Source organism: Miniopterus natalensis, chromosome 12 (genome assembly GCF_054644295.1).
Source record: "Miniopterus natalensis isolate mMinNat1 chromosome 12, mMinNat1.hap1, whole genome shotgun sequence".
Taxonomy (NCBI): domain Eukaryota; kingdom Metazoa; phylum Chordata; class Mammalia; order Chiroptera; family Miniopteridae; genus Miniopterus; species Miniopterus natalensis.
The window spans coordinates 58,754,857-58,769,694 of NC_142092.1; positions in this window are offsets into that span (position 1 = coordinate 58,754,857).

Here is a 14,838-nt window from a genome sequence, read left to right on the forward strand (position 1 = left end):
CCCTCTGGTTGAGGCCGGAGAAAAGCCACCCCCGGCTGTCCCGCGACGGCGTGAGTCCTCCTGGTCTGGGACTGAGACGCAGCTGCGGCCGGGACTCGGAGCCTCGCTTTCAAACCCTAACCCCTATCTCGGGTTGCCGTCCACGCGCCCAAATCCCGGGAATATTTTCCTTATACAGAGTTTGCGTTATACACGTAAGAAAAGAACTAGACGTGGAGCAGTTTTTAGTACTGCTTAGTGATCCGCACTTAAGAAACGGCTGCGCACATCCCCGAACTCGGACACCTGACGCCTGATTCCAGCAAAGCTAGCCTTGTACGGGTGTCTTGGCCTGTTCCGTGGTCGTTAACCCGCTACGCATCTTTCCTGGAATCTGAGCGTATGTTGTTAATAATCGATGTTTTCTCGGTAGTAAATGTTTTTGCTGTACCGTTCTGCTGTGCATGGAGCCGAGACTAAAGCAGTAGCTCGACCCGGCGTGGGCTGAGGAGGCGCTTCCCGCGCGTCAGCCGGGCCCGTCGGGACCCGCGTGAGGCGGAGGGTGAGTCACTTCATGCCAAGCAGCGGGCAGTTTCGCGGGACTGCCGGCCTCAGACGCTAAGGCCCAGCTGCTTCCCTCACGCGCCGCTTCTGCGGCGGGGGAAGGGATCCCTCTGCGACCAGCTCTCGCTGACCAGCGTAGATACGAAGTTATAAAGCTACAGAGGGCAGCACCGCGCTCCGGTGCGGGTCAGGGCCCCTTCTCAGCCGCAGGCGTTTTGATTCCCGGTGTGACTGAAAAGGGTGCCGGGGATCTACCTGCTGAGGGAGCCTGAGGAGAGCCTTTTGGCTCTCGGCTGCCTGACTAGACAGCACAGAGACTGGGGCATAAGAAAGCTCCAAACTAAGTCCTAGATGGACTTTCTGAACAAAGCTTTTTTAAGGAGAAAGGAGGGAAAAAGTTCTACCCCCGGAACATTCTGCAATTTCCTGGCAAGTTCAGCCTCCCAGGGTTCGGGGAACATTATCGGAAGAAAGATAATTTAACTTGCTGCTAATCGTTCTGCCCTTTACTTGGTGAGTGTTAGCCCTTGAACCCCTCTATCTTCTTCTTGAGAGATTTTGTAACTTATGCCTCACAAGAATTTTAACATATTGGTTAATAGTAGGTCAGTTTACTTGAGTTCAAATTCCATCGCTGACATTTTTTTTTTTAATGTTTTTTATTTTTATTTTTTAGAGACAGAGGAAGGGAGAGGGAGAGACAGAAACATCCATGACAGAGGAACACCGATTGGCTGCCTCCTGCACACCCCCTGCTGGGGGTCAAGCCTGAAATCAGGCTTGTGCCTTGACCTGGAATCAGACCTCTTGGTGACCTCTTGGTGACCTCTTGGTGCGTGGGAGACACTCAGCCACTGAGCAACACCAGCCGGGCTCAGCTCTGACATTCAATGATTGTGAGCCTTGTTTAACTTTTCGGTGCTTCCGTTCTATCATCTGTAGAAGGGAAATAAAAATAAATAAGTGACCACCTTATACCCATTAGATGGCTACTATTTAAAAAAATAATAATAACACAGAAAATAACAAGTGTTGGTGAAGATGTGGGGAAAATGAAACCCTTGTGCACTGTTGGTGGGAATGTAAGATAGTACAGCTGCTGTGGAAAACAGTATGGCAGTTACTCTAAAAATTAAAAATAGAATTACCATAAGATCCAGCAATTCCACTTCTGGGTATATATCCAAAAGAATTGAAAGCAGGGCCTTGAAGTGTTATTTGTACACCCATGTTCGTAGCAGCGATATTCACAACACCCAAGAGGTGGAAGCAACCAAGTGTTCATTGGCAGATGAATGAATAAAGAAAATGTGATTTTATATATATATATATCTCACATTATTCAGCCTTGAAAAAGGACACTCTGACATGCTATAACATGCATGAACCTTGGGACATTATGCTAAGTGATATAAGCCAGTGACACTCAAAAAGAGAAATACTGTGTGTGATATTGTGATTTATAAGAAATATTTATTTCTCATACATAATGGTCTTCACCACAATTCTTGGCTCACAGTTCCAGAAATGCTTGGGATTTCCCAAGGGTTGAAAGTGATAAAGGTGTTCTTTTGTTTTGTTCATAAGGTGGCTTTGGAAAGCACCCAAAGATGGGGACTAGTTGCCAGTGGAGTCAACCAAGTGATTATAGGGTGGGAACATTCAGTCTCACCCCGACCTCCTGGGGTGGGAAAGGAGCTGGAGATTGGGTTCAGTCACCAGCGGCCAATGATTTAATCAGTCATGCTTATGTACTGAAGCCTTTATAGAAACCCTAAAGAGGGTGTTGGGAGAGCTTCCAAGTTGGGGAGCCAGAAGGCTTCCATGTGCCACAGTGTGGGCCCCAAGCACCATGAGGACAGAAGCTCCTTTGTGTGGGACCTCAGCCTACGTATCTCTTCATCTGGCTGTTGATTTGTATCCCTCGATATCTTTTGTATTAAATCAGTAATCTAGTGAGGAAACACATTTTTCCTGAGTTTTGTGAGCCATTTTAGCAAATTAATTGAACCCAAGGAGGGGACATTGGAAGATCCAATCTGTAGCCAGTTGGTCAGAAGCACAAGGAACCTGGGCTTGCGTCTGGCATCTGAAGGGTGTGTGTTAGGGGATAGGAAGGAATCTTGTAGGACTGACCCCTTAACCTGTGGAATCTGATGCTGTCTCCAGGTAGATAGTGTCCAAATTGAGGTGAATTCTTCAGTACCCTGCTGGTGCCTGAGAACTGCTTGTTGGTATGGGGGACCCCTCCACACACTTTGGAATTGGGTCCAGGAACTCTATTTACTGTGTAATTCCATTCATATGAAGTACTTGGAGTAGTCAAAATCAGAGAGACAGAAAGCAGATTGGTGGTTGCCAGGGGCTGGGGGGACGGGGAAAATGGAGAATTGTTTAATGAGTATAAAGTTTCAGTTTTACAAAATGAAAGGAGTTCTGGGGATAGATGGTGGTAATGGTAGATGCTATGAAAGATTTGTGTTTTACTGGATATCTTGGGACTTGGTCAGTAGGTCATAGTGCCTACCTGTCTACTAGGGGAAAGCCCAGGATAAAAGGAATGCGTGTTACAGTCCTGTGGCTCTGTTAAATGATAAGGAAATTCGGGGTAGCAGGGTGTGAATTACTTCATCCTGAAGCCATTATGATTATTATGGACCTTCAATATCAAAGTAAAGTTGACACTAGGTCCCAGTTTCCAACTGAAGCCACCCCAATCCTCTTTTGCTTTTCTGTGATAAAATATTTATAGGAACAGCATTATGCTAGACAGCCTTTAAAATCAAGTGTGTCCCTGCCCGGTTTGGCTCAGTGGTTGGAGCATCAGCCCGTGGACTGAAGAGTCCCAGCTTCGATTCTGGCCAAGGGCATGTACCTCGGTTGCAGGCTTGATTCCCGGCCCCTGTTGGGGCATGTGGAAGATGCGACCAGTTGATGTGTCTCTCTCACATCAATGTTTCTCTCTCTCTCCCTTCCACTCTTCCATCTTTCCACTCTGTCTGGAAAGCAATGGAGGTGGGGGGATCAAGTGTGTAGAGTCCTGGCCAGTGGCTCAGTTGGTTGGAGCACCATCCCATGCACCAAAAGGTTGTGGGTTGGATTCACAGTTAGGACATGTACCTAGGTTGTGGGTTTGGTCCCCTGTCAGGGCGCCTATGGGAGGCTATGGGAGGCAACCAATAGATGTCTGTCTCTCTCTCCCCCCTTCCTCTCAATCTAAAAATCAATTTTAAAAAATCAAGTGTGTAGAAATTTGAGACAATTATTGTATTAGTTACCTATTGCTTGTAACAAATTGCCCCCAAAACTTCTCCTTTTGAAACAACATGCTGTATGTATTCTCTTAACAGTTTCTGAGGGGCTGGACTCCAGGCAGCGTAGATGACTTAGGACCTTCTGTGAGGTTGCAGTCAGGATGCCACCTGAAACTATATGGTGATTTGAAAGCTCAGCTGGATAGAAGGATCTGCTGTGGCTAATGGCAGGAGGCTTCAGTCCCTTACCATACAGGCCTTTCCATAGGGTTGTTTGTGATGTGGCAACTCACAGCCAGAGCAAGTGATACAAGAATTAAAGAGAGTGACCAAGATAGACGTCAGAGTGTCTTTTATAACCTGAGTTTGAATACTATTGATCACACAGAACAACCTTGATACAGTGTGGAGGGCACTGCAAGGCTGGGATCACTGGGGACTGTCTTAGTCCATTCAGGCTGCTATATAACAGAATACCATAGACTGGGCATCTTATATACACTGGAATTTTATTTCTCACAGTTCTGGAGGCTGGGAAGTCCAAGATCAAAGGGCCAGCATGATCGGGCTCTGGTGAGGCACACTTCCTAGTTCATAGATGGCTATCTCTTTTATAAGGGCACTAATTCCATTTATGAGAGCTCTGCCCCCTTGACCTAATCACCTGCCAGCCAGTACAAATTGAGACCCAGTGTGGAGTCAGGTCTCATCCACAGTTTGCAGGCCCAGTCTGTGTGGCACAGATGCCAAGGCACTAGGTCACTCTGCCTCTTTCACCGTAGAGGGAGGTAAAGGGGTGCCTCCTGTCGAATATAATCAAAAAGAATCTGGAGGCTTTGACCACAAATAAATGACAAAGATTTATTTATGGGTCTTAGAGTTTGCAAACAAAACACAGCTAGGCAGACCCACAAGTGTTCCACAGAACAAAGAAAGTTTTCATTTTTATAATGTAACTGAATCACAAGAGAGAAAGGAGCCCTGCAATCTTAGCTCTTTGGTTCATTATGATGAGTTCAGTAGCATCAGTAATTATGATGATGAATTTCAGGGGGTCATTAAGAGGGGCATCAAGCAGTCTGGGCATGTAGAGGTTTTCTTTGAGAAGGCCTCACATCTGACCGGAATACAGGCACATCAATGCGTACTGTACTGCTGATAGTCTGTATAATGTCTAGCACAGGATTGAAGAGTTACAGAGAAATTTAAAAGTTCAGATGTCAAAGATCAAATATTAGAACAAAAGAATGTTCCTACTTCTCTTATCACTTAGGAATTTATAAGGGTTTCAGGAATGAAGAGTGGGAGGGGCGAAGATCAATATATATTTTTTCTATGATCTCACAAGGTCAGAAATGGGCCCTGCTTTTTTAGTGCAGGGAATAGGTGAGCAGCAGGAGTACTTAGGTGAGAGAAGAAACAAATTAATAAATTCCAAACGCTCCCTCTGAGATTAGATGAATTCAATAAATTCTTCCCAAACCAACAATTATTTCTGGTTAGTGCCGAATGCCCAGTTTTGGGCCTTTTTTCCTATTATCATGTAATTCTGGAGTTGCTCATGCGTCAGTACAGTATTCACGACAGTTGTACTGGTGACTGAGGAACATTTCTGCAATCCTAAGGAATCGATATGCTTATATTTGTGTGTATGTCGGTTTATAAGCACCATGTGTTAAACAACAAAAATTCAACTGAGTAAGTTTAAAGATCAGATTGGCTTTATTCAACAATTTGTGAATCAGGCAGCATCCCATTTAGCAAAACAGAAAGAAGCACCAAAGAGCTGCAGAAAAGGAAAGGTTTTTAAAGGCAGAGAGGGGGTGTGACAAGGAGGCCCTAAAGGAAAAAAAGGATTATTTCAGGTAAGTTTACCTTCTTTTGGGGGACGAAAAGTTCTATTAGGTGGATACCTCACTGGTGCTGACCAGGAAATTTCAGACTGACCGGTTAAGATTACATTCCTAAGGAAGGTTGAAACTGCAGTTGAGTGAGATACTAAGTTTCAGTTTGGTGATGTGGGCTTAACACAAGTGACTCCATTTGGGGTCTGTTGTTTCTTAACACATGAATGAAGCATGACACAGATTATTTGCTGTACGACTCTAGATACTGCTTTAAGGGATGGTAACAATTATCTTCTAAGTGATAATTTAGGATAAAATTAAAATATAAACTAATATTCTGGGATAATGATTTATCATATGCATCCCCATTTCAATGTTTTACTATGATATTTGTGATTCAGTTTTGAATCTAAGTATTACTTTAATAATTGCTTCCTTACCAGAGGACATGTTTTATCCAAATTGAAATTAATAAAAATCTAAGAACTATAATCACTTAAGAAAGTTTGCCCATTTGTACATTACTGTTGTTAAACTAATTAAACAAGGAGGCCATTAGACTGAGGTGGTTCTAATGCTGTAGCAGCCTGCATAAGTGAACCAAAATCTAAGCCTGCAAATACCTTAAGGTTACAAAATTGAAACCTAAGGACAACCAATCACAAACAGCCAACTAGGCTTTAAGCTATAACCAATCAATAATGTCCTTAATTTACTTCTGCCTTTTCTCTCTGAGTCTCTCCCAGCTCCTGTTCCTGGAGCTCTCCTAACCTCTTTCCCTTTGGTGCTGTCCAATTGGAATCCATTTCTGCTCAAATAAACTCTTAAAAATTTTAATATGCCTCAGTTTATCTTTTAACACTGTCAATGGAACACAATTTATGTGATACATCTTATAATCTAATAATAATGTAAATATTATTTTGCTCCTGTAAAAGCAAGAAAAAGACTTTGTGTAAACTGTTTATATATTGATTTTATTACTCATATCAAATATCAATAGGCCACCTAGACATGAAAAATAATAGAGTAAGTTGTCTTTGATATTTAGCCAACTTTCAGTCATTTCAAAGCCATAACTTTACCTTATTTGTAAGCTTGATTTATCCCTTTCAAATATTTAGGCATATGGAATGTGAACCTGCATCTGTACTCTTGCCCCAGTTCCCACAGATGCTCAGATGGGCCTGACTAAGTGTACGTTTACCTGTGTTAAAATTGCTGCTGTGCTTTCATTATTAGTATAAGAAAAATTAAAATAGAAATATTTGGTAGGTTTTTTAAATGTAAATTTGAAGACTGACATTTATTTCATTAGTCAAATAGTGGTCATCCAGGTGACTCAGCATATGCTTTGTTATATTTTATATTCAGAATATTAAGAAAACTTTTTAAAAAAATATTTATCTTTATTGATTTCAGAGAGAGGAAAGGAGAGGAAGAGATAGAAACATCAATGATGAGAGAGTCATTGATCAGCTGCCTCGAGCCCACAACCCGGGCATGTGCCCTGACTGGGAATCGAACCCCGATCACCTGGATCCTAGGTTGACGCTCAACCACTGAGCCACGTACGGCCGGGCAAGAAAACTTTTAAGATCATCATCAGAATAAAGGTGCTGAGAACATACTAGCTCCCGTTAAAAATACACATTATATAGCCCAGCCGGTGTGGCTTGGTGGTTGAGGGTCAACCCACGAACCCAGAGGTCGTGGCTCAATTCCCAGTCAGGGCACATGCCCAGGTTGTGGGCTCAATCTCCAGTGGGGGGCATGCAGGAAGCCGATGACTGATGATTCTCTCTCATCATTGATGTTTCTCTCCTTCCCCTTTCCTCTCTCTGAAATCAATAAATTAAAAAATATATAAAAATACACATTATATATAAAGTTAACAGCAAAGAGACATAATTCTGAAGCATAAAAAATTCTGAGTGAAATTGAAATTTTTTCTAAAATGGGAAATACTTCTGTAGTGCACTTCAAATTATATGACATGAATTCAACCTTGCTTGTTAACACACATCTCACATCAGATTAAAGTGAGGTAGGACACAGGAATATGTCTGTAAAGTGGGAGAGAGGGCTGTGAAGGGGCTATGAGGTGGAAGTAAGTCTGGAACTGCACCTGGAAAGTGTCCTTGCTGCTGTTGATTAGCATATACATTTAATTTGAAATAGAAAGCAATACCTGTCACAAGAGTTTTTAAAAAAATGGTATGCACTGTTAATTGGGGTATAAAGGGGATTTCTTAAAGTTCTTATAATTATATCAATTTAGGAATGGAGAAAGGCAAGCAAGAGGTTGGCTGACATAAATAATTTTTTTTTTAATATATCTTTATTGATTTCAGAGGGAGGAAGGGAGAAGAAGGGAGAGAGATAGAAACATCAATGATGAGTTGTCATTGATCAGGTGCCTCCTGCACGCCCCCGACTGGGGATCGAGCCCGAAACCTGGGCATGTGCCCTGACCAGGAATCGAACCTTGATCTCCTGGATCCTGGGCCGATGCTCGTCTGCTGAGCCACACCCAGCTGGGCAACACAAATAATATTGCTTAGCCTTGGAAAAGAAGTAGGGACATTGTAAAAGTTTAGCTCAGATGTTTCATATGTTTTTATTTTTTTCTTGTAATAGAATTTTTAAATTACAAAATAAATAAATGCTCATTGTAATGTGTGAAAGTAAACAGTATGAAGTTGTAGAAAGAAAATGTTAATCTATCCTGCCTGCCCTGCTGCCCCCTCCCCCAAGTTAAAACCCTTAATAGTCTGGTCCATATCCTATCATGTGTTTTCTATTCTCGTATAAACACATACGCGTATACAGTCACTCGTCTACAGTGGTCCCACTATACATATTACTTCAGCACTTGCCTTACTAATTTATCATAGACCTCCCGATACATAAATCTCTAATTCATTTGCTGCATAATCTAGTGTGGATGTTAATAGTGATGTCCCAGTGTTGCCCCTTAGTTGTGACAGATGTACCATAATGACCTAGGGTGTTAACAATAGGAGACTCTGGGCGAGGAGTATGTGAAGACTCTGTACTATCTTTGCAACTTTTCTATAAATCTAAAAATATTCAAAAATAAGTTTAAATTTAAAGGGAGGGGAAGATACTTCTGCTGGCCACATTCTTCCTGAGGGAGCATATCTAGGCCAAGAATGCATCCTGCCTTCTGACAATGAGTTGCTTACTTTGAACAAATTATGTGGGTGGGTCAGAAGGGAATTTTGAAAAGTCATTTCCCCTGTCTAAATTCCCCCAGCTCGCTCAGAGAAGCCTTCTGGCTGTCCTGGCCACTCCATGCATCCCACCCCAGCAAGCACAGTGGTTCACAGTGGCATCCCCCCATCCCCTCCCACCCCAAGATACTGCTCAGGATCACCAGAAGGCTCATTTTCTGGATGTGTTGTCCTGGTTTTTGAACCCTGGCTCTTTTCTTCACTGTTGACACTTGCTTTGACCACCCTCCCCTTGCTTTTGTGACCAATTCAGACCCCTTCCCTTTTATATCTTGGTTCCTCACCCAACTCTGCACGATCTCTTGATTTCTGTACCACCTGAAGCTGGAGGTGAGAGACATTCTTTCCAATGTCTTTCACTACCCGATTAGGTTAAGGCCCTCTGGGTCTCATTTGGAAGGGATTTAGTTTCTGGTGTCCTCTTCAGTTTCCTGATCCCCAGAGAGTACTGGCCATGTACCTATGGATCAACACTCCAGGGGGTTCTGGGTAGTACTGGGGTTGATGGATGGGCTGAAGTCAGCAGAGCAGACCTTAATTCTGAGGCTGTACAGAAATCCAGTGGTCGGGGTGAGCCTAGAATTCCACTCTCATCAGTGTTAAATTACTTTACTTGTATATCAATAACCTCCGAAGATCCCCCTCTGAGGGACTAGATGCATGGCTTTTCCTAGGAGGAACTTGGATCTGCCTTGACTTGATGCCAGGAAACAGTTGAATGAGACTGACAACGTCACAGACATGCTGACCTGGAGGAGCCAAGAAACACCATATCACTAGAAGTTTGGAGCTGAATGAACCTTCATTCTAGTGTAGGGCAGCATGGTTTAAGAAGTCTTGTAGAGGACTGAGTTTGATTTTGTGGAAAATGAGCATTTCAACAGATAAAACTTCCAGAAGTTTCTGTGTGTGTTTTTTTGCCTAAACCCAAAGGCTACTATGCCAGCAAACAGAGAGAATCAGATTAGTGGGTGTGTAGCAAATGCAGCTTCCTAAACCTCCCACTTTCACGAGTGGTGGTGATGGTGTGCTGCCTGCCATACTGCAGGAGGCCCGAGTGGGGCACAGAAAACCAAGCCTCCTGCTCTGCCCATCGGAGAATCCTGAGGCTTCGGCATAATTAATTACCTCATTTAGCTGGGGGCTGTGGGGGAAGTCCTGCCTTTAGCAAGTCACCTCACCTGGATCTATAACCTGGGTACTGAGTATAATTTTCTTGCTGTGGCCCCAGCACCATCCTGCTACACTGCTCACAGGTTACATAGAACAAGGCTCGTGCCTGCAGTCTCACTACCTCTGTGTGACGAGGGTGAGTCTGTGGGCCTGCACGATCATTTATCACCCGGTTACAAAGCACAGGAGGGGCCGGGCAGAGCAGGCATGGCTGGAGCTACCACTGTGGTGGAACCTGGGGCAAAGATCTGGGAAGAGTGGTGGAATTCAGAGGCTTTGGGCAGGCTCAGGAGCTCTGCCTTTGGAAGTCAGGGACTCTGTTCCTCTTTTTAGAGCTATTCCTGCATCTTCAAGAACAGCGTTTCTCAACTGTTTTTTTCTTATCACTGCCTCAATTGGGGAAAAGTTGACTAGGTTTAAGTTTTCCCTAACAAGAAAAATTAAATATTAAGACATAAGACTTTGTCAGGTAGCTTTGGAAGGCCACAAGCCATTGCTAAGGCTTTTTTGCCGCACCCCCACCCTGGGAATCATTTTCCCCTTTCGAGAATGCATGTGATAGAAGGGTGGTTCTGCTGCTGAGAACACTGCTACCCACAAAGGGAAACTCGCTTCTAAGACCCTCTCCTGCCTACTTGCATTCCTCGCCTTCTGAATCTCTAAGGATGAGTTCAGCTGCGTGTTACAGGGATCCAAATTAAGTTGCCTGAGACCACAGGGGTGTTCATTGTTTACTTAAGAAGTCTGGAGTTAGGTGCAGGGGCTCAGTGATGCCCTCAGAACACAGGCTCTTAACCACTGAGCTTCCCCGGGATATGGGGAATGCCTCCACCCTTGGCCACAAGATGGCTGTAGCAGCTCTAGGCACCAGGGCCCCACAAAACTGCATTTGTAGGGAGAGGGAGGGAGAGACAACAGTGAAAAGGGGCAGATGGATGACTGGAAGGCAAATAATAGTTGCTGATCCCTCTCTTCTTTTTTTTTTTAAATCCTCACCTGAGGACATTCTTAGAGAGAGGAAGGGACAGAAACTTTGATGCGAGATAGAAACATTGATCTGTTGCCTTCTGTATGCACCCGACTGGGGATCAAACCCACAACCCAGGTATGTGCCCTAACCGGAACCAAATCAGCGACCTTTTGGTGCACAGGGTGACCCTCAGCCAACTGAGTCTTTCTCTTTCTTCACTCCTTTACCTTTTGGCTCTACCTAAACGACTGTTTCCCAAACCCACATGCGAATGCTATGCATTCAAATGGATGGGTGCACTAGCAACAGCACTAGCTGGTTGGCTTTAATATCTCTCGGCCTCAGCTTCCTCATTTATGAAGTTAGGATCACACACTAGATGGCTTATTATGTAAACTTATAGTGCCAACGTGCAGATTCTTGAATCTATCTTTCGATGAATATACATATGCATTTCTGTTGTGGTCTAGGAGTGGAACTGCTGGGCCATACAATATCCAAATGTTCCTCTTTTAGACGCCCTTTAAGGATCATTACTAGTGATGGACCCAAACACTATCATGGAGCACAAAGCCAGTAAATAGGTTTTTCTATCCTGTCCAAAGATTCACTGTTTGTTTGTTTTTTAAATATATCTTTATTGATTGCAGAGAGAGGAAGGAAGAGGGAGAAAGAGAGATAGAAACATCAGTGATGAGAGAGTCACTGATTGGCTGCCTCCTGCATGCCCCCAACTGGGTATTAAGCCTGCAACCCAGGCATCACCCCGACCAGAATCGATCCGAGATCTCCTGGATCCTAGGTTGATGCACAACTGCTGAGCCACGATACGTCTCAGTGCCAGGGCTCGCAGTATTTGTCAGCCTGTTATCTTCTCCAGCCCAACCTCTGTAATGGGTAGCCACTGCCAAAGAATACATACCCCCATGCACTCCAGAGCCTGCTTGTGAAAAAAGCCAGGTAGCAGGTGTCCCTGGTGATGGTGGTGAACTGCGTTTCTATGACCAGATGGGGCCCTGTTACTGGGAGCCCACATGGCCAGCCAAAAGAAGTTTCTGGGGCTCTGGAAAAGGTTTACTTCATTGTGAAGCACTTCATAGCCAGCACTACAAAACAAATCTCCCAACAGATCATTTTCATCTAAGCCTTTCTAAACTTTAACCTCCTGGTAGATCCTCAATAAAAATAACCATAAAAGTGTAGGGTAAAGGACACAGCAATAGCATTTTGTAAGAGAAATTTGTGTTTTTGAGCACTTTTCAGCAAACAGGAAATTCCTCCAAAGTAAGCACGTAAAATACTATGTACACAAGGAGGTTTGGAATGTCAATTTCTGGTTTAGAGAAATGGGTGGAGCTCTGAGAACAGGGTTTGTCAAAGTACAGTCTATAGGCCACATCAGCATGAGCATCAGGTAGGTGGCTGTTAAAAAATTTAGATTCCAGCTTCCCCTACTCCCCCCCAGATTAGAATCTCTTAGGTGGGGTCTAGAAGTTTGCATTTGAACAAACTCACAGGTGGTTCTTGGGCACTGAGTCCATGATTTGTGCTGCATCGTCCACTGCAGAGGGTCTCCATGCTTTGGGGCCAGACATTGTGATATGGAAAGATAAATGATCCTATCATTTACCCCCAAGCATCTCTGCTGGTTCTGGGACAAGGTCCAATTTCTTGTTTGCAAAACTCTTCAGATCCTGGCCTCAAGTGGACCTGCTGGCTTTTGCTTTTTCCTGGGCTATCACTGGCTGAATTAAATTGCCCACACAATTTTGCCTCTGTTGGTGACAGTGCCTTCTCAGTTGCCCCTCTTGTTTGAGACAGCCCTCTGTGGCTTTCTCCATGTCACTCTGAATGCTCTTTGAAAACCTCCTTTGTCTTCATCAGCCGTCCACTTCAGAAGTGCTGGTGTTATTTTGAGGCAGGGTTTGGGATGCCATGTAGAATAAAGCTATGATTGTATTAAAAACCAGAAGAGAGTGAGCATCTAACACAAACATGAATACAGCCTAAGCACATGCTGTACCAGGGGAAGAGAAAGAGAATGCTCTGTTGTGACTCTGCTTTGTTCCTGAGGCCTGGGTGCTCATGTAAAGTCCTCACAGACTTGCTAGTGAGGTGTACAGGGTTCCAGCTTGGCAAACTTACCAGTTCTGGGGCCCAAGGCCCTGTCTTCTGCAAGGCGCCAGCGTAAGTGCCTAAGATTCCCTATGGATGGGGGAAGGCCCCATGCTCTGTTCCTGGGGTCTGGTGGCATCTCCCCTTTGCCCCCATACACATATATCTAGTGTGTTCTTCCTCAGGAGCCTAGCCCTAAAAATCCAAGCTCCCCTCCACAAATTCCACCAAAAGCTATAAACTTCTGTTGTGATATAAAAATTTCAAGTCCTGGAGAAGTAGCTCAGTTTGTTGGAGCTTCTTCCCAATGCACCAAGGTTGTGGGTTCAATCCCTGGTCAAGGCACATACAAGAATTAAACAATGAATGCATAAATGGGTGGAACAAATTGATGTTTCTCCCTTCTCCCTCTTTCCTCCTTCCTCTCTTTCTCTAAAAATCAATCAGTAAAATAAACAAATAAAATAAAATCTTATAAAAACTTCAGATTTCCTACTTACTCCCATGTTGTTTTGAAAACTTTTAGTAGAAGCACAGTCACATCCTCTGGGACACTTAACGTTATTTCAGTGACAGTTTCCCACCACAAGGAACACTGAAATACACCAGGAAATGGTGAATACGAATAGGCAGTCCTGGGCTAAAACTGAGTGGTGGAAACTTTATACCAAAATGTTTTCCACAGAAGTTCACTTTCTTTAGTTTTGATGACTACCCACTGGATCATTGTGGCCAGATGCCACTGACCAACGAGGAAACTGGAAAATAAATAAACTGTTTCAATGGCCTTTCAGGAACTCTGGTTTTTTGTTTTGGTTTGGTTTTTTTGATGGGAGCATAGAAAAACGGTTCCCTGACCCAAACTGAGCAAATAGAGGAGTTTGGAGTGCAGCATGTTTAATTATGAAAACTTTGTGATGATCATTTCATAAGAAGAGTAGAGAAAATCTGACAGAGGGAATCTAACACAGACATGAACACAGCCTAAGCACATGCTGTACCAGGGGAGAGGAAGAGAGAATCGCTCTGTCGTGACTCTGCTTTGTTCCTGAGGCCTGGGTGCTCATGTAAAGGAACTGACATTAGGGAGGATCTATTCCATGCCAGCATTTTGCTAGGAATGCTAGAGAATGCTATTTCATTCTCACAAACACCACCTAAGTATTATTACCTGCTCCCGGTGCTCCTCCTTTCTCGGTTAGAAACCAGGTTCATTAAGGTTAGGTAACTTGCTCACGGTCACCTACCCGTGGTGACCAAGGGGGAACTCTAACGTCGCTCACTTTCTACTCTTCCTTGGTGTCCTGAAGAGAAAGCTGTGTGGAGCCTTAATAAGATCTCTACTATGTTAAGGTGGCCTGGTTGTTAAAATACATAAAACCATTCAATAAGAAATACCTAGGCTGTTATCTATAGAACACTCATTTTTAGTTATACTCATGCTATTTATTTTAATGCCAATCAGAACTGTAAATAGGGTCTGTTATAGTTGTTAAGCAGCCTTGAATATAAAACTTAATTTCATCTAATTCCAAGAGAACCAGACATTGGCATTCCTGTGAGGTAGATGCAGCATTTAAAATCGTTCCCAGTGCCCTCTGAGTCCTAGTCTCCCCACAAGGCAGACACATGCAGAGGAGACCAAAAATGATGCCTGGGGACTCAGGCCTGAGTTACAC